This window comes from Heliangelus exortis, chromosome 2 (genome assembly GCF_036169615.1).
Source record: "Heliangelus exortis chromosome 2, bHelExo1.hap1, whole genome shotgun sequence".
NCBI classification, from domain to species: Eukaryota; Metazoa; Chordata; class Aves; order Apodiformes; family Trochilidae; genus Heliangelus; species Heliangelus exortis.
Window position 1 is genome coordinate 10,252,051 of NC_092423.1, and position 21,669 is coordinate 10,273,719.

The window sequence follows — 21,669 nt, forward strand, 5'->3', positions numbered from 1 at the left end:
CTGCTCTACTCTCTATGTCCATTTTTTACCCCATTAGCTAGCTACAGGTGACTTCAAGCTTGTCATTTATACTGTTTGCATCATTGTCACTGCTGCCACACTCCCTGCTTTGACTGTATCCAGAGAAAAGGCTCACCTTTCCATTTTGAGGTAAACCCCTTAATTTGGAGACCATGACCTTACCTATGCTTGTAATTGTCTCTTTCTGGTAGAGTAAAAATTTTAACAAAATATTAGAATAAATAAAAACAGATTAAGAAGAACACAAGAACAGATACCCAGTCACATTGTGAAAAAAAATGGTAAAAAGCTGGTTTGCACTGGCATGGTTTGCAATTGCTTGAGAAAGAACCACCTGCACCTGAAAAAGTTAGAGATTTGCTTATAAAAATACATATTTAAAAAAAAAAAAAAAAAAACAAAAAAACCCAGCTATGTTCAAAATACTTGAGCAAATCCCCAAGGCAGGCAGAGCTGAAGTCTTAATGTCACTGCTCTTTTGGAGACAAGATCAACCTATAACCTTATCAGAATAAAATTATATCAGTAAACAACATCCAAAACCTGCAGAGGCATTTCAGAGATTTTTGGCATTCTAATTTATGATTTTCAATTGCTGTTTTCTAACTTTCAGGCTACTCCTTTGGAGAGACTTTTTTTTTTTTTTTTTTTCCTTTAGTTCATAATTGCTTTAGTGGTTACAAAAGTCTTGAAAATCTATCACTTTTATCATTGTGATTTTTGATGATGCATAGTACTGATTAGAAATTGTCTCAGCTGGTAATAAGATCCCTTCATAATTTTTTTTTTCAAGTAATTTTTTTTTTGCTGTTCATACAGGAATCCAATTAGCATATTATTGTGGCTGATTAATATGCCTCACGTAAATTTACATGTCAAAATACATACTGTACTTAAACAAACAGACAGGGATGCCAGTCTTCTGTAAACAGCTTTGCATGCATAAGCTAACTCAGGAACACAAAAGCTTATATTTCAGTTCTCAATGACTACCTGAATAAAGATAGAGTGAAAGGGAGACAGAAAGGTAACGTTACTCATGCATGAAGTGAGCGAATGAATATAGACATTTGTCTCTCTTTGTCTCTGAAGAAAACTATTGACAAGAGATTCCCCATCTGCATATGAGGCTGTCACGTCAGATTAGCTCATCAGGTAATGGAAATTTGGCCTCTGATCCAGAAAAGGTCCCTATGCACTAAGAATCAAGACTGTTTCAAAGAGATTGTATTATCTTAGACAGCAGGATTAAATTAATATGGGAATGACTTCTACTGGAGGAAATTTTTTGTTAAACATGTGCTAATGTTTATTATGCAGAGCATCCACTTCTCGTAAGTGATGTTTCTTGACATTTATTCATTCCTTTTTGACCTTCCTTGCAACTGAAAAATAAACAAGCAAAGTACACCCCCTGTGAAGCATGGATGATATGGTTCCTACCAAAACCTCCAAAGACACATTCTTGCTAGCACACATTATCAGATATATCAAACTAATGCCCTAAAAGTTGAAAAATTATTCAGGTCAATGATAAAGGACTGGATACAAAAAGTGGATGTACTTAACAAAAAGTGGATGTTCTTAAGCTACTGTTCTTCACCAACAAAGGGAAGACCCTGGGTTCTATTCTATCTGCAATAAGAAGTTCACTAATTTACATTAAACATTCAATGAAGGAAGGACTGGAGGTGAATCACCAGACTCCTGGGGAGCAGTGAGATACCAAGCTGCAGGGCAATGCTCCCCTCTGCTCCCGTGCACCCCAGGTCAGTGAATGTTCAATTATCCCATGCAAAGTGCAACAGTGTCTGCAGGAAAAGCTGAAAATCTCCTCCCAATACTTTATTAGCATCATGCTTAAGGAGAGAGGATTCAAACTCCCTAAGGTGGAGGAAAACACTGAATTCATGTCTTCATCCTGACTGAATGTATAGAATACAGTCTATAGAATGTAGACTGAATCATCTTTTGAAAGATGATTTTTTGAAAGATGAAGATTTCTTTAAGAAAGAAATTAGTCAGGAAGACTGATTACATGGATCCACACTGTGGTTTGTAGGGGAATCAACAAACCAGAGGGAATCAACACATCAGGGAAGTAGCAAGTTGTGGAGCAAAAGACAAACCCCCCAGCGTATGACTATCTAGTTGCAAACAATTCCAAGTGAAGTCAAGTCTTTTACTTGTATGGAAAATTGGAATGAGCTACCAAGCATGGCAAAAAAACAGGAGGCTACTTCAACCTGATCTTTAATGATGTCCCACATGTACATAAACACGAGCTTAATTTAATCCATTTAATCTCCTTCTGATTTAACAAAAACCAGAAAAGCATTAGGAAGAACACTAAATAACAAGGTGTTATTTTCTGCAGAGCAATGGGCTGTCTCCTAAAGGTGAGATAATCTATGAACTCACATGTGCTTATTACCATTGCAGTACCTCAGTCTTCTGTATGTTCCAGTATAAAAAGATGAATTATGCAACTCAAGTAAGAACCTGAGATATGATTGAGGGGCATTTCAAAATAAATTCAGGATGCTGAAACAGTGAAATAATAGAAATATCTGGACAATGAAATGACATCTTGTTACTGACATAACAAAAAGCCCAGGTGTCACTTAACCTCAAAGAATTGGTATTAATGGTGGTTGTTATTATATCCATATATTGGTTTTATTACTTCATTTAGTATATAAAAAATTTAGAACAAATTTCTGCATTTTGCAGTATTTAAAATCAGCAATTTAGAATAGTTCTTTGCCAGATTTAATATTGGCAGAATTAAATGCAGTTTTATTTTTATGCCAAAAGTGAAGAAATGTTTTTAAAAAGTTTGAATCTACATCACAACTTTCAGTCTATATTAATAGCAACCTGAAATGTGAATATTCTAAAAGAAATTGAAAAAAGAAATTTATTGTTGTAGCTCTAATTGCTGTCAAAGGGATGATGTTATAATACTGACAGTGATAAGTGATGTAAACTTTTAAAATGCTACAGAAAGGAGAAAACTGTTATTTTAGTGAATTCAAACTGCCTGCCCATTTATTTTATCTTTGCTGGAAGGTTTATTTATTTTATTTATTTTGTGCACAGAACAAAATCACCTGTAGCAAAATTCATCCTTCTTTTTTTTATTATTTTGTAAAAATTAAGCATATCCCTTTATGAAAATTTATCACTAGTAACAACAAGAAACTGCTGAAGAAAAGTACAGAAAGACAAGTACATATTTTAACAAAAATAATTCATTTATTTTCCCAAGTTTTGTTTAAGGCTAACTTGCAATATGAAGGGCATCTCACACAGTTTCTGCACAAAAGTCAAACAAGACCTACACTTAATATGCATTGCCAGCTCTTTTGGTCCTGAGAGAGAGGTATTAAGAGTGCCAGGCTATCAAATTAAATTGAAGCTATGGGCAGAATTCAGCTCTTAAATGAAAACATCTAAACCTAAATGTCTGCACAGACATACCTACATATTAGTTGGTTGCCTGAGCTCCCAATGTACTTTATAAAGGCCAAAGATAACAATGGTAAGAGAGCTGTTCAGATCTCCCTGAACTGGCCACCTATTCTTGTCCTGCAGAACAGCAATTTTGTCTCTACTGACTGCAGAGGGATGAGAAACCTGGAGCAGGGCTTTGATATCTCAGTGTCTAATGCCCTTGTAAGTGCTGTTGGTTATCCCATCTGGCCTCCAAAAAGGTTGGGACTGCACATTAATGAAGTCCCATAAATATGCTAGACAGCTACAGCACCTCCAGTGGCTCCAGTTGTTTCCATCAGGCAAATGAATCCCAACACCACTACAAGTGTTTACTTGTTGTAACACTGTTTATCCATATTAGACAATTTTATAAAACCAGTAGCTTCTGGAAGAACACTCAGAGATGCTCCAGGCCACAATAATGCAAAGAGCTTCTGTAGAGATGGAGAGGAAGACAGGGTGGGGGAAAAAAGTAAAAAGAAGTGACAGTTTATATTAGAACCAAGCTAGCCTTTAAAATAAATTAATTTAAATATAAATTGCAAACTACAAGAAAACATCTTTCAAGAAGGCCTGCTGCTCTCATGCACTGATGTGCAAACCGGTGACTTTAATTCTAGCACATACTGTCTCTTGCCAAAAAAATTATAGCCCCCTTGGAGCAGAGCCAAAGCCAAAGACTGCTACAGAAACACTGAAACTGCAAATCATTTCTGTAAGATAGGTCAGGTTTTCCTTGGGTTTTTCTTAGAATTTGAAGGAAGAATGTTATTAAGTGTACTACTTACTGATTTTTAAGTGAATGGTGTTTGCTATTAATGGAAGATAGATGTGTACTGAACTAAAATAAACCATTTCAAAATGACTTGCATTTCCTGTAGAACATCCATGGTACTCAGAATTTAAAAATCCATTAAAATGAAGGAATACTTTACTGATGTAACATAAAAACAATAATATGCAGGTGAAAACAAGGACCTACCTAACCACCAACAATCATCTCCAGATATATATTTATATCTGTTATTTCTACCTTCACGTTGTTTTCTTTAACTTCTAAAGGACCCAAAGAATATCGTATTTAAAGAGTTTAGGTTTCCGTAAATGAAACCTAAATTAAAAATTCAAAACATATGTCACAATTTTGGTGTTCAGAAGGTCTACGTCTTTCAAGGATTTTGCATTTATGAACTTAATTAACAATTAAATAACATCCTAGTTGAAAGAGTCACGGCAGAGCTATGTGGGGCTGGAAATCTCCTAAGGTCCAAGCAGAGTGAGATCAAGCTCTTTCATATGTTAAGAAATTTAACATTATAAATAGGCCTACACATCTACTGCAGAAACTTTTTACTGTCTCATAGTCATCTGCAATCTTCTGTGATGTGCAGAGACAGAAGTACAGGTGAAGAAGGCATAAATTAAAAAGCCACAGACAACAAAACATTACCCTCTACCTTTTCTCCCCATTTTTTATTCTATTGACTAAATACAGAAACAGGTGCTCTTAGAGGTGACCCAAGCACCTAAGATATCAGCCTGAGGCTGCAGAGAGCCAGGAGTAACCAGCACTTTTCTTAAGCAGCATTTGGCAGTCACACAGGATCTTGCTCTGTGCCCAAACTACAACTAGACCACACTATTTAGGGAGCTGCATTCTTTTTCTTCTTTGCACAAGAGCAGGCAGAAATACTTTCCTCCAAAAAATGCTTCCTGTCCCTCAGCAACCGATTTCTATGCTCATATTAATTCTGCATGAGAGAGATCTAAGCGATTTTCTTTCATTGGGAGATCTTCATTGGCCAAACATTTAACTAAGACTCCTGTTGTAGTTAATGGAGAATAACAGGATCCTCAAGGGAAGGATATGTACTTGACCTATCTTAGACACCAATCATAAGTGTGGTAGACATGTCTGAGATAGATGAGATATAGGAGATACAGATGAGGCAGACAGATCTCATGGGATGAAATGAATTGCCCTCTGGAAGCACTTATTACATTCAACTGATTGTAAAAGGAGCTGAGGTTTACGAGCTTATGCGTAAAGTGTTTGAAAGACAGACACCTGAGTTAGAGGAGATGAAATCCACTCTTACATTTACATTTGATTACAAAGAATTGAGTTAGCTGACATAATACTGACCATGACTGATTGGGACCGTGCACAGAACAACTCAAATTCAACACTGAGCTGCAAGGCAGCTGCTATAATTACTTGACATAATCCATAACTTTTTTTTTTTTCTTTTTTCTTTTTTTTTTCTAAAGGTATTCACTCAACTCATTTTTAACAGGAGCAGCATTGTTTACCAGTCAAGGCATGCAGTCTAAGAAATATGGAACAGTTAAGATGGACCTTATCTGAGGGATCTATAGGGGAAAAAATTACAGTTCTATTCTGGACATTTTAAAAGATAAAATATTCATTCCCATTTTAAAATGGGAAATTACATGTGTTCTGATCAACACAATAAATATGAGATAAATATTAGATTTCTGTATTGCTAAGCTATAGAGAAGAGAAGGATAAGAGGAGACCTTATAGCTCTCTTCAACTACTTCAAGGGAGGTTGGAGCAAGGAGGGAAACAGCCTCTTCTCCTTAGTGGACTGTGACAGGACCAGAGGAAATGGATGTCAGCTGTGCCAGGGGAGGTTTAGGCTGGATGTTAGGAAACATTTTTTTGCTGAAAGGGTTGTCAGGCATTGGAACATCCTGCCCAAGACAGTAGTGCAGTCACCATCTCTGGAGGCATTTAAAAGGTGTTTGGAGCTGGTCCTTAAGGAGATGGTTTAGTAGTTAGATTATGGTGTTGGTCAAAGGTTGGACTGGATGATCTTGGAGGTCTCTCCCAACCTAACACATTCAGTGATTCTGTGACTGCACAAATTGACACATTTTGGTAATGTAAACCAAAATTTCTTCAAAATAAAATGTGAAATTAGACTGCATACTGACACAAGTTGAATGAAGCTATCGTGATTTAAAAGAGCAGGAGTTCTGTTGCCAGACAAGGGGGTTTATACATGTATGGAAACTTATAAATTTCAGTACAGCTTATATGTATGAAGATGTTTATGTAAAATAAGAGGCTCAGAATTATAAAAAGAAACAAGTGGCAGCATTAATGCACAAATGACATTTTATAGTTTGCTAAAGATGAGTAACCAACTGAATTCCTATGGAAATATAGTGTGCATAGCATTCTCATATGTACCTAGTGAGTTCATAATGATTACTGCTATTACAATGAATACAAAATTAATGAATAATAAATTAAAACCTTATAACAAATTGATATTAGAAGCCTCTTTAAGTCATTAATTTTTTTGTAACAGTCAAGTCACAATCCATAATAGCTTTCTGAGAATAACAAGTTATGGATTTAATTACAGATAAAAAGAAATGTCTTCTATTAAAACATGGGAAATTATGCTCTAAAAAATTAAAAAATTGAGCAGATGTTGGAAAGCAGCAAAGAATGTTCATAAACTAAAATAATAACATTAATATAAAAGGGAATGAAAATGTCACGTTTTCACTTGCAAAGTTTTCAAAAGAAATATTCCAGTTTTAAATATTTCATCTTTTAAGAGATGAACTAGCCAACCATACTTACAAAAAGTTTGTTTGGTTTATGGCACATTAAGGAAAACTTAGCAGAGAAACTCTTTCATTTCTATACACAAAAATCCTGTCATGGGGATAAAGATAACAATAAAAATGAACGTCATATCTAAATCTGACAATCCTTACTCAAAATCAATCAGAAATCTAAAATATTAAGATGAATTTTTGTTCCTATAATCCTCCCAAAAAACTTTGTAGAGAAAAGATAACTTTCAGCCCCATAGATATATGGCATTTCAGAAGTTTAAACATCCTTAGATATAAAGCATGAAAGATATTTTAGGCAGGTATGATCTACCTCTGCATGATACCACATTTAGAGATTCTGCATGTGGATATTTTAGGTAATTTGGACAACTTTCAGAATTAAAAATAACTACACATATTTCACAGATGTTTATTATGATAAATACCAGACTCTAAAAAGTTAATCTGAAAGAGTCACTACAACAGCAGGGGCTCAATGGCACCCGGGTGGAGCCCTATTGCTCACAGCTGCTTGGCATGAGGGGAGAATCCATTTGTGCACTTTGGAACACGTTCAAGATCTCTTTGAGATCCATGAAGAGAAGATGCATTAAAAGTGCAGAATGCAAAAAGTTGTTAAAAATATAAAAAGGCAAGATTGAACCATTTCAAAGTAACTTTTTTTTTTCCTAAGTAACTTTCTTTTGCATTTTCTATCAGATACAATAACTTTATGAATAATAAAGAACAGAAATCTGATGGGCTTCTTTTCTTTTTCTTTTGACTGAAGTTCAGACATGAAAAAGAAATTGAGAACTATAGAGAGAACACTGTGCATTTAAAATCTATAAAAAGTTATGCTTTGCTGGATTTGTTGTCTATATTTGTTTCTATATGAAAGGCCATATCTGGTTACTTTAGCAATGCATTGCATAACCAACAGTGTTCAAGAGGAAAAGACTACAGAAGTAAAAATAAATGAGTTGACTTCATTTTTAATTTGCCTTTAAATATAAAAGATATAAATGTTTAATGTAAGTATGAAGTCAGAGAACCTGACCTATGTGACCACCTGGATGAGGGCAGGGCCTCACCAGCAACATCAGTCACATCTCTACAGGGATCTACTCCAAACTTAGTTTTACCTCTCATGACACCAACCACCAACAGTGGTTTAATGAACTTGTGTGAATTGCTTGTATTTATATGGGAGAGGAATTAGGGGAATGAAGCAGTATCAGAGCACTCTGTTAAATGAGGATAGATGTTACTACATACAGAGCAAGAACCAAACTGAACTTATTTCTAGTGCTATCAGAATTTGAACTTGAAACAAGTGATACTGCAAACATGCTGAGTGCTGTTTGCTGTGTCACTAACCATTCTGTCAGCATAGCTGCCATTTACACTTTTTTTCTTCACAAAGAAATCTGAGATGTAAACACTTTTTGGAATGAGGAGTCTTAGATACTTGTTGCCTTCTGTCTAAAGCAACGATTTATTCAACTCGAAGGCAATATTCCACTGAGTTTGTTTAAAACTCTTAAAGGCAAGTTGCAAATCATTTTGATACATATGCCTTAACACATAACTACATGCCAATTCAAACATCTATGATTGCTTGGAGTATAACAGATATCAGTATATAAAAGATACCAGCATAACAGTACAACAGAAGACACCAAATTAAAGTTCTTAAACTCTCTGATACTCAGCTACAAGCAACATCACCAGTTTAATAACAGCAGAAGAGGATCAGATTCCTCATCTGTACTGTCACTTCTGGAAGTAGATACCAGTACTTCTGGTACTGTCAGCTTTACATATATCCCAGCTTTCAGCTCTGTTTTGTCCATGCTGCTGATCTCAGACCCTTGGTTATCCTATGAGAGCTCTGCTGCCAGTTGGAAAAAGACTTCAGGACATAATATGAGAGGAAAAAGGAACAAAACAGAAAAGCAGAATCAGAAAACCTGAGTGGATCATCTGATTCTTTGCAGTTAATTTAACAAAATATTAACTTGCTATCAAATAATAATTGTTGACATATTTCCCTAAGGCTTATAGAAATCAGAGTTATGGGAGCTGCCAAATAAAAGATAAATTATTGCTTAAAACATCACTCAACTTTGCAAACATTATGTTGTCACATAAAATAACAGATTTCTCAATTTGGAACACATTTAAAAATATGTTAAATACTTTTAATTTAGCATAAAATAATGGAATTAATTCGGTTGAGTTCTCTTAAGCGGAAATAATTTCTGTTTCAACATGCCAATCCATTTTACAGCCAAGGGTAGTAACTATCCCCAGTGTGGTTGATTTAACCTGCACACTTCCTATTAACATTAATGTGAGTTTCACAGTGACATTGCTGCACATGGGGGGAGAATATACCCTCAAGTTGTTAAATGGCAATGAAAGAAGAGAATGAATGTGTGGTGACTGAGGAAAAATGCCAAAGAAAGAAATGTCAGAAAGAAGAGGATAATACCCAAAATTCATCTAGAAAAAGAAGGACAGGGGTGGAAAACAAACACTTTTTGGTCTCTTTCCAAAATCAGTTGTTTTCTGGGGTTCCGCAAGGAAATAAAACCTGAAAAAGACTCAATAACCTCCTTTGAGAGACCAGTTATGAAATCCAGAAAAAAAATTGCATCTTTTTCTCCATTAAAGTCTGTTTTTCAGATGGACATACTGCTTCTTTAGACCTAGATCTAAAGCCTTATATCTTTATTAAATTGTGGGGGTTTTTTACATACTTATATTTATCCACATGCTCTGGATTGCATGTAAATTAAAAAAAATTAGAGGAATATCTTTACCACTGTTGCATTCCTTCAGCTCTTTATTGGTGACAAATCAAGTTTGTCTGGAGAGCTGATTAAGGTAAAAATGACTGAGCAAAAAAATTGGTCCTGTTTGGCTGATCCTATTTAGAGGTTCCACTCAGCTCCAACTGCAACCACTGAAACATCTTATTAGGTGTAGCTCTATGATTAGGACACCAAATCCTGACAGTACATACCAGCTTGCCCAAACACCTTACTTTTGAAGGTTTGCATTTTTCCTTTTTTTACAGTAAGAATTTCATGGTGACCATTTACCTATATTATGTATTTCAGTTCAAGCACCAAAATGAGAGGGAACAAACAGTAAAATATATGAGAAATCACTGCAGACTTTAGGCCCTAGCTGGGTTTTGGGACCATAACTAAACCCTGTTAATCTCTTTGTCTTTCAAGTATACACACATGCACATAATTCCAGTAGCACAAAGTATAGCATGATAAGAGAGAAAATCAGTTTTCAGTTTAGCTGGATAAAAACAGAAATAAAACATGATGAAGAGGCAGACAGGTGATACTGTATAAAAATCTTCCTTTTCTCATAACTGTTTCAATGTATTAATTTTGGAGGGGCTAAGTATTTTTTTATATTATGCTAAAGTACTTTATGAGCTTAAAATACATTATGGGAATCCATTCATAGAATTTTGCTGGGTGTTGTGATATTGATAACTTGCACAAGAAAAATGGAATGCACTGAGTTTTTGCAGATGAAATCTCTACCAAAATTTTGAAGCATTATCAAGTAAAATAAACAACCATCTCCTCTCCCTTTGATTTTCTTGTTATGATTAATATTTTTAATGTAAATTAAAAGTATTAGCATTATTCCTTCAGTGTATGTGTGCAGCCAAATACACACACACATATATAATATACACATATTACACGAGTGTACAGATCATACCACACATATATATGTATGTATATAAATATATTTCATTGCTACCTCAGTATCAATTTTCCCATACTTCATTTCACATTGAACTTTTATACCTAAGCAGCCATCGAACCCATTTTGTAAACCATACATGAAATTAGTCTGTATGATTGGTTCACTTATGCTCAGCACAAATATACAGTGAAAACTGTTTTCCACAACTTCTAATTACAAAACATTAGCTACCTGAGTCTTCTCCAGCTGAGCAGATTAGCATAGATCTTCTCTGCTGACAGCTTTGACCTTCACTCCAGCAAACACTTGTCAAAATGCCAAAAGTAATTACCTGGCTGTTTAGGAAGGAGTAATGGGGTGTAGCTACCTACCTTTTCTTGTTACTGATCTAAAATGTCTATAAAATTTTGCCAAGAGGCATCCTCTGGATTTTGGCATACACATTTTTTCTCATCTGTCTTTTTTTTTTTTTTTTTTTTTTTTTTTAATGGACTATCAAACATAAGCTATAGGATTTCCTGCCAGCCAGTCCCACCACAATTCTAAGGGACAGGCTAAATAACACACTAGATGGCTCTTTCAACCAAAATGATTTTGCTATTGCTTTCATCCTGATTTTGTTGTACTAATGCAAAGAGGAAAAAAATGTAAAAAAAGAGGCAGGTGCAGCACAGGAACAAATTATTATAATTATACTATACTGGGCCACACTCTTTATCCGCTGAATTATCTTTAAGAATCATTATATTACCGTTTTTATTTTTTATTTTCATAAAAAGCCTTTTTGCTATTAATATTTCAGATTTACAATTAAGAAAATAGAGGCACAGGGTATTTACAGGTACTTCTTGAAAATCTATGGCTAGATTTAATCTAGCACATCTTTTCACTTCAGCCAACAGAAAGCCATACAAACTTAATCCATAATGTTCACATTCATGGAAAATATTTTCCAAAGAGAACAAAAGGATTTAACATGTTTTCCTGAAGACTAGCTAATACTTGAAAGATTAAGTGTTTGCAGATTATTACAATGGTCATGAATCTCTAAATCCTGCATACAATTTTTGGCAGACAATGGAAAACATAATCTCCAATAAAAACAAGATCAAAGGTCTATAAATGTGACTACATCTTATCTTACATGCCACAATGGATATCTGGAGTTCAGGAAAAAAACCACAAATTCCTTTGACAGAAAACAAAATTCAGTAACAGCAAATCATTTGCCTTTTAGCCTCAACATTCCCTAACACTGGTGTGGGCTATCCGGTAGCAGAGGGAGCTGCTGGAGGAGCCTTCAATCCATGGGAAGAAGGCTGCTGGAAATGTTAAAATACAGGACTGAACACTGCTGACAAGTGTGCCCTCCCGAGTACTGCCAACTCCTTGTCCCACTGTCAAGAGCTCATTATTTCCCCTCTCAGACACATTCCTCCACAAGCTATCAGCAATGGAAGGTCATGCAAGTGGCTATTTCCAAGACAAATGATACATGAATCTTCCGGATCTCCTAACTAAGCCTTTGTCAGCCAAAACCCCTCCACCTGCCCTTTCATCCCAGGTCATGTTTGTGCCTTCTTCCCAAGATGTCACCCCATAAATTCTGTCCTAGTGAGAGAAAAGATTGCTACTAGGTTTGGGTCAGCAGCCTTTACACACTGTTAGCAAAGCACTGTGCCTCTGGAGAAGTACCTTTTCATGCTATTAATTTTCTCCAGGAAAAAGGGATCACAGCCTGATCCTAAGATGCTTCTGTGTATAATTCTTTTTTTTTTTTTTTTTTTTTTTTTTTTTTTGCTTTAAATAACAGCTATTTTTCATATAGCCCTGAAGCAGCTCCACTGTCCCTCACAATTTTTTGTTGTTTGGCTGATACAAGAGCTACCACTTTCCATCACAAGATTGCTAACCATCCAATTTCATATATTAAAAATAGGATAGTTAGTTACATCAGCTAAAGAACATTTTCCTCTTCTGTCAAAGTAAAATAGAACATTATTGTCTGCTCCACATGGTGCCTTGTGTATATTTGCATGCATAGTTTAAAATAGTTAGCTTTATCTTGTTGTTCCATATCTTGAAAAGTTAAAATCAATCAGTATAATGGGTGGGAAAAAATGTGTTCTTTTCCAGGTAAAGGCCTGGTCTGACATAAATTAGGTTTTCTTTGATTCCTTTATTTATGCTTACCTAAAAACATACACTTTCAACAAAAAATATTAGATTAGTTTACTTATTCTTTACATAAATGCTGCCTTTTATGTACCTGCATCACCAGATTTATTATTAGAGTAGCATTCCTACATGATTTGTTTTAATATGCATAGGATCTGCTGTGAACAGACACAGTCTCTTCAGCATATTGCACAAAAATATACAAAAAATTTATTAAAGGATTATAACATTTAAAGATGTCTGAAACTGTAAGCATTATGTATGCACCACACTGCATATACATTTCCACCTTCCTATAAAATCTGTTGCTTATCACAAAAATGCTAAAATAACAGAAAATGTATCAAAAAATATGATGAAATGTGATGTTAAGAAGGTTGTCTTGGGTTTGGGGATTTCTACTTGCTTCGCTTTAAATTAGTATAAAATTTAGTTCTCAAATATTTTAGTATAGGGACTTTTTGATACTGTGTTCAAAGTGGGACTCCCCAGTACTACTTCTATACAAAAAATAATACTTATTTTTTACAGTCACACATTCTAAGTGCTATGGATATTTGCTGATTTTCATCAGCTACAAACAGTCCTTTTAAACTGTGCAAGTCAGTTTGAAACATCAATGAAAGGAAATATGTAGCAAGTCTCATATTGAAAAAGATTTTGCTTCCATAGTCAAGAAGATATTGGGAGATTTCTTGGACTTGAAAGAAGACCACTTTGCACCTCAGCTACAATAGCTAAAACAGTTTCATCTTGAATAGCTATGTAAGTGAACAAGCTGACTGACTGGTCATTTAATAATATTACATATGGTAATATTTATCAAACTTAAAATCTTTTTGAATTCACTCAATCTTAATTTTGAATTCTTAAAGAGCTTTGAATATGTTACCAAAGGACAATGTGAGATAAGGAGGCCTAAGTAGAAGAAACCAGGATTTTTACCAGAGATTTATCAACAGGAAAAATATTTTTTTAATGTTACCAAACAGGGACTACAGAAAAACCCTCAAACATTTCCTGCACACTAAATTCTACAATCATGACTTCAACCAATCTCCCTGGGTTTATTTGCAGTATTTATACATGGTTGTACTATTATCAACAATATCTATATAGCAGATAGTAGTGAAGGCTTTCTAACTCACCTATATTTAGCCACCTATAATAACTGCCAATTCAAGCAAGCTTTTTTCTTTGAATGCAGAGGCAATCTAGACAACCAGTTTTCAATAAATGCCTAACCTTTAGACAGCTGCAACAGATTTTGAAGAATTCTGTCCTCACTATTGCAATGCATTTAGTTGTATTACCAGAGGGCTCTTTAAAAAAGTCAACTTTAAAATTACTATTAACCTTTAAACCATGACATAAATTACTTTAATAGAGGTCTTATTTTTATCTGTCTTCATAGGCCTCCTTATGGATTTCAGAAAAAGCAACTACAGAAACACATGAGCAGCTGCAAATCAATCTATGAAGCTTTTTTTTTTTTTTTTTTTTTTTTTCCAAGCATCAATTCTGGTCTTCCTATTGACCCTTTGGCAGAATGTTCTGGGTCAGGTATCAAGTGTTGTATTCTAAAATATATTCCACACCAATGTCATGCTTAGCTTTATTTTAGTTTAATATAAACCTGATGCTGTATACTAAAGGGTTTTAATAATAGGTACCAGAATGTAATGACATGAATCATCATTGTTTTAATTGAAATGTTGGCCACATATCACTGAGCTCTTCTTTTTCTCCCCAGCTTTATAGTTCCCAATAGATAAAAATATCTATTTATGGGTTTATGCTGGAATAGATCACATCACATTTTATGGTGAACAGAAGGAAATTCTGAAGTTTTGTGTTTCAACAGAAAGCTTTTTTAAAGTAAAAAGATTTCTTTCTAAAACTAGATACCAGACAGTTTTTTCTTAGAGAAGTCTATATTTAAAAAAAACAAAAAAACCACATCCTTTCTAATCATTGTAATGGATATCACAATTAGAAAGAAGTCACTGGAGATAACCAAAGATGCTTGTGATTTTTCAGAACTGAGGCACATTTACTGATGGGTAGCACCAATCACAACTGCTAAAATTAATTTCATTTTTCAACAGAAGAACAAGGTGGGAAAGAAATGCCACCTCAAAAATTCATTAAGCATTTTATCTGACATTTGCTTGCTCAGGAGACAGTTCAGGTTCAGAATAATACTTCAAAAATATAATGACATCCTTTATTCAGCAATGGAAGGAACTGAGGAAAATACTCCAGATAGCTTTGGAGATATAGTTAAGGTTAAAGAGATTTGATCTACTACAGAGGGGTCAAGATGTGAGGAAGGACACTGTGAACTAAGGAGGCTTGAGTAGAAGAGATCAGGATTTGCACCAAAAGACTTGAGAGCTATCAACAGGACAAGAGCTGTGAAACTTTTACATTTCACATTACAGACCACAGAATCATAATCCTCCTTAAGCCTGGGCAACAGTCAGTCAAATCAGATGGACCTCACAGCCTCCTGGCTATGTTGCTCAAAGCTTCTTACAGAGAAGCTGACAGCTCACTTCAAAGATAACAGAGATTATTCATAGACACTGTTATCATCTCAGAGACAAAGACATCTGATTGCATGGTCTGCAATGGTAGAGAGAAGGAATTCAGCTGTAGACTTTCATCTCATTCTCTTCATCCCAGCTGAATTATGATTCTGACTGTGAGTGGCCAATGAATACTTGCAAAACAACCATTTTTGGTTGCAAGGTAGTAAAAAGAAACCAAGACAGGATGCCAGCATGGATGTGCTTGTGACTGAAGCTATAGAGTGAATGTTTCTGAGAAGTCCCACAAAACATGCAAGGCTTATGCTGAAAATCAACCAGACCACCAAAGCTGATTACAGCCATTTAGAAAGAACAAGGAGTTCTTAGAGAAGACAAAGACCTTTTATCCAGAATTTGAAGTTTCTTGCTTCTGATGATATAGAACTTGTATCTCCTATCTTCAGAAGACACATATGAAGACAGTTCTCTTTCTTTTTTGTTTTCCTAAGAACCTCATAGAAAAAAATTTGTGTTAATAATGGATAATAATAATAATGGATAATAATATATTTTCCATGTTTCTGTCAACATGTTTTGGTATGTTCAATATTATTGGCTGGAGAGAAGAGTGAGCCTCGACAGTGTGCCTGGAAATAAACAGTCGAATTGTCTACTAGATCCTGATTCCCCAATGGTGAGTAAATTATCTGCCTTCTGTGCCTCATTTTGCCAAATTTCAAACCATGCCATTAAGAGGTGTAAAAGTCTTAGAGGTATTTCATAACTGTGATTTTTATTATACATCCTTCAATTACAAAGTAAACTGAAAACAACCTCTTTGACCAATAAAAAGATGATTACGTTTCATGACTAGAATGAATACAAGAGAATTATCCTAAATATGATCTGCAATAATTTAGACTTACATGTGATTTACTTATATATGAAATGTGTATTTCAGTTATACTGAAGACTAATACAAACAATTGCAAACAACTAAACATTGCATCTGTGTTAAAGCAGTAACCAATCACACTTTCATATTTAAGTCTTTTAAATTATACTCATAATGGGTATTTGTTGCACTGAATTAATAAGGAGATCAAAGTATATTCATGTCTCAGCCCTGTCTTCTAGGGCTAAGATTGGCTATCTAGCAAAACTGTGATTGTGACAAATGTGCTTAAGAAATAGGAGAAATAAACAGATTACTGCAGTGACTGTGTAAGCAGGTTCCTCACTAGTGCTTCTGAAAATTCTGTATTTCAAGCCTGCTAACTATTCAAGGTAATTTGTAAGATGTGAATGAAACTAAGACCATAAAGACCACCTTTCTCAGTAGAATCAAAGATCCCGAATATGACCATCCATTCATTCATCCTAATTAAGATTAAAAATATGACATCTTGGACCTTTCCAAACCAATAAGACACCATCAGCTTAAATCACTTGAAAGGTATAAGTTAAATCTATGGGTTTTGAAGTACCCTCTTCATCTCAAAAGAACTGTTTAATTCTTAAAACTAAGGATCATGGGTTTTTTTCTGAGTTGACAATTTTTTGCAAAAGTATTCGGTTTCAATGTCAAAATGTTCCGTTGCACTGTTTGTTGCCATAGCTATTTCATCACAGCTGGGACATGATCTAAATTCTTGCATATCTCAAAATGTGTGAGTTTTCAAAATTAATCATTTGAAGTTGTTTAAAATTTCTAGAGAAATTCTATACTATTTTTTTATAATTATTCAGATACTTTTGTGGCAGTATCTTGCTTAACTTGTCCTATAGGGACATTTTAAATATAATATTTGTGCATTTGTAAATTTTCTTTTCAGCAGAATTAATTTTGCAATGTCTTTTTTTTGAGAATTAGAAAGCTGACAGAGAAATAGTTTTTAGACAGGATGGTTATAGGATTAAACACCTTACTCTCAAAGTCACAGTTAATGGCCCTTATCAAACATCTCACTGGCAGGGCAACAGAAAAAACAAAAAAACAAATAAAAAACATAACAATGCATAGTTAAAAGGAGAATTAAAAAAAAACGAAACCAAAGCATTTTCTTTATTTTCCAACATATCTTCAAAATTAATATTTTGAAAAATGAAATAAAGATTTCTGACTTGCCATAATGGTATATATCACAGTATATCTTAAACAAAAGAACCTGCACGCAGGACCCACGAATTCTTATATTTGATCATTCATTGCTTTTTGCTGTGCTACCTGTCCCATATCACTGACATGCCAAGATCACATATACCTCTCCCTGCTCTCTGCTCCTTTTCGCAACACATGGTCTGCTGCATTTTAATACAATAGAAAAAAAACCAACCAAACAAACAAACAAAAAAAAAAAACCAAAAAAACCAAACCAGACAAAAAAACCCCCATGATTCTAACTAGTGAATTGCTGCTGCTACACATAAGCAAATACTCTTATTTCACTCCATGAATGCTATCTATGCACAAGATTGTTCCACATCTTTTTCATGTGCACAGTGTATATGTGATCATTAGAGCCACTTGATGCTAAAATTCTGTGCTTGGGAACTTCATAGGATTCCTCATTTCTAATTATCACTATTACTTAACATGTTTTTGTATAAATGGTGGTATTCCGGAATACCTATAAAGACTTATGAAATAAAACTCATTGTTTACTATTATACTGACTAAATCGTGGTTTTATATAAATAGAGTTATTGCACTGATAATTGTTCTCTGCTAGATTTCTCCTAAAGTTTAAACTGAAGAGAAACGAAATCCACATTCATTTGTCTAAATGATGTCATGTGCCAAGTGTAATTACTTCTGTAGCAGGTCACTTATGTCTAGAGAAAGTTTATTTCTTCAAAATATTGAGATGAAATTACACTGCACCATTGAGCCTGACTTATTAAACAGAAATAGGCCAGAGGACAGCTACTTGATACAAGATGCATTCTATATTATAAATGTCGAAGTTCGCAACGCTGGGAAAACGTTGGCTGTCGTTCTGCTCTGTAGTCAAAGAGCAAATAAAGGTACTGTTAATGTGAGAAAGCAAGCTAGGCACAATTTTAAATTACTTTGTTGTCAGCCTTCCCATATAATTATGTATGAAACTGGAAAAAAAATAATCAAAATATTTACATGGAATTGGAACTGTGTATTACTAGAAAACAAGTTTAATCAGCAAGAAGATGGCTGAAGGATTTTAGAGAGCTTTATCTCTCCTCAAGCTGGGCTTTACACACATGACAAAGAATGGATCTCAAGCTTCATGAAAACACAGAAAATAATTTTTATTATCATACTTCCATTCCTCAGTTTTCAAGTAGATATTCTAAGTCATTCATCTGTTTGCATGGTTGCTAAAGAGTCCCATGCCTTCTCCAACCTACACATTTGTCAAAATCCACAGGCAAGGGTGGAAAACTTTAAATATAGTTCCCTATATTTAAACCTGAAGAATGCAAGGAAAGTTTATCCTTTTTTTTTTTTTTAGAAAAGTATATACAACGTGAATAATTAGAAAAGCTGCACAAAAGTTGTTCCTGTGAGACGAGCATGTACATAACAGCTGCAGAAATAGATTCCTTTTGCAAATCTCGTTAATTTACATTCCCATAATTACTCTGGCATTTGATTACCTCAGTTTCTAGATTTGTTTCTAAGGATGTGATGGACAGTGAAATTCATCTGTCAGTTTGCTCTATTCATTGTCTTTAAACAAGATCTACTTTCAGAGTTGGATGTATGTGAAGCTACCTAACAGCAGTACACCACGGAGTAACCAACATACCTGTGCAAGTATGCAGTGATTTATTCTGCTTTAGCTTCCTTTAGTAAATTAAATTTTTGGAATGCTTTTCTCCAAGAAATTGGAGACTTATAAAATTTTTAATTGCAACTAAAGCCAGAAAAAACTTCTTTAAGTATATACTGCTGTTGAACTTTGAACTGAATTTATTTGTGGCTTTAAGATCTGCAAGTAAGAATTTTGCTTAAAATAAATGAACTGATAAGCCATTATATTGACAAGCTACTGCAACCTTATTTATTGATTAGAAAAGAAAAATGTGATGCTTTCAAAATTTAAAATGTTTGACGGATGAACCATGGGCAGGTTTTCTGTCAAAGGCAAACACAAGGCTTAGTTACAAAAAATACTAAGACCAAGGTGACATACCAAGACGAACTGATGTAAGACTCATACAAACCTCTTTCTGCAGTTATCAACATGAGGGAGTTTTAATGTACTAGACAAACGAAGTTAGGTATGAAATGCCTGAGATTTGAATATTAGGTTCAAATAGATTCAAATATCTACTCAAAATATATTTGAATAGATAAAATTACAATATAAAAGATTGATTTAACTGGTAAATCTGTAGGACTTCATAGGTGTAGGTGACATTTGCTTGTACCCAAAATCTCCCTGATATATCATATTTAAGTTGAGGAAATTGTAAACTACAACTTTGATCCCAGTGGGAAGATAAAACATTAGTGTTACTGAGTTTTGCTGAAGTACAAATAAACTGGTCACAGCATTTATACATTGAAGAGTAACTTGCTAGGAAGATGCTAAGGCACATTGGGAAGCTCCTGAACTTGACAAGGTTTCAATGGACTTGCTAAACAGACAGAGGATGTCTGTTCCATGAACTTGTAAATTTTTGAACACGTGAGCTTCACTAACCACAATAGGCACAGCTACAAACTGCATTTGATTTATTTTGAATCTGCCTTCTGCCAGTTTCATCTGTTCTTGCATTGTTAGAGCCATTGCAGAAACCCATACACATTTGCTGTGCTATGTTGGACTTGACAGACCGTTCTCATACCACACTCTTGTTTTTTCCAAAATAAAGATTCCTGCTTTATTTCATATAACTTCTGCCTTTCTCTGAATCTTTCCATTTCAACCAAACTTTCAATCTTTCCAGCTCCCCTGAGGTATGAAAAGCAGAATTGGACGTCATATTTAAATACATCCACAGGATAGATTTAAGAAAGAACGAACAATGTTCTGTTTTCTATTCCAAATTCTCCAATACAGTGCATAACTGAAGTTTTATTTTCATTAAATTACCTAAAAGTACACAACTGTGTGTACTTACATAGACCATATATAACTATGTAACGTGTAACATACTAACTACATGAATTTACACAAACAGTAATGGTCTACTTAGATCTACAACTTCATATGTAAAGGTGTTTTTATACATATGCATTTTTTTCACTAATTTACAATGAATTTCATCTGCCATGTTGGGTCCAGTCACTCAGTCTGACAAGATTTTCTAAGACCAGCTTTCACCTAGTATTTTCAGTAATTTAGTACTATTAACAGGTTTTCTCATCACGCTGCTCACTCTCTTTTCCCATTCATTTATAAGTACATTGAATGCCACTGTCCCAGCAGAGGTCCTTGCACTTTTCTGCTATCTTTAGCCTTTGAAAAACTAATAATTTATTCCTAATGTCTTTTTCTTGCCTTTTAACCAATTACTGATCCGCTACTTTCGTGTCTGATATCCACACTCTAAGAAACAGATTCCTTAGAAACTTCTAGTGAAAGACCTTGCTTAAAGAAAGTCTTTGGCTACCCAGGCAATCTCTACCAGCTGCACTATGTTTGTTGATCCCCCCAGAGACATTTAACAGGTTTACAAGGCAAGGCATTGGTATAAAACTGTATTTCTTTTTCCAATGTAAATCATACACGTTCAAATGTCCTACAATTAAATAATTACTTTGAGAGATTTCATACCACTGATAGTAGTTAACTTTTTTTTTATTAAGTTCTTTAAAACTCAGAGTGGGTACAATATTGGTGACTGCTAAATGCTAATTTGACTGCTTATTGTAATCTTTTACAGACACTTTGAAATCAATCATCCAAAGAGTCCAGCAAAGAGAGTTCTGGAGTGAAAATTACTCCAGTTCCTCCTGCAGCTAAATTCATACATGGTGAAGCAGAAGAAGTTGTTAAAGGACAGGTTTGGGCTCTCAGTATTTACCTAAATGAACTTTAAAGCAAAATTGTAACTTGTTCATTCATAATTTTTAAAACATATCAACTGGGAAGTTTGGAAG

The 21,669-nt window shown here is 34.5% G+C and overlaps 1 protein-coding gene across 1 annotated transcript in view; it reads right to left on the reverse strand.

The window, feature by feature from the left end:
* PTPRN2 (protein tyrosine phosphatase receptor type N2) overlaps positions 1-21,669 on the reverse strand; it is a 622,824-nt gene that overhangs the window by 328,385 nt on the left and 272,770 nt on the right. The gene's annotated exons all lie outside the window — the stretch shown is intronic.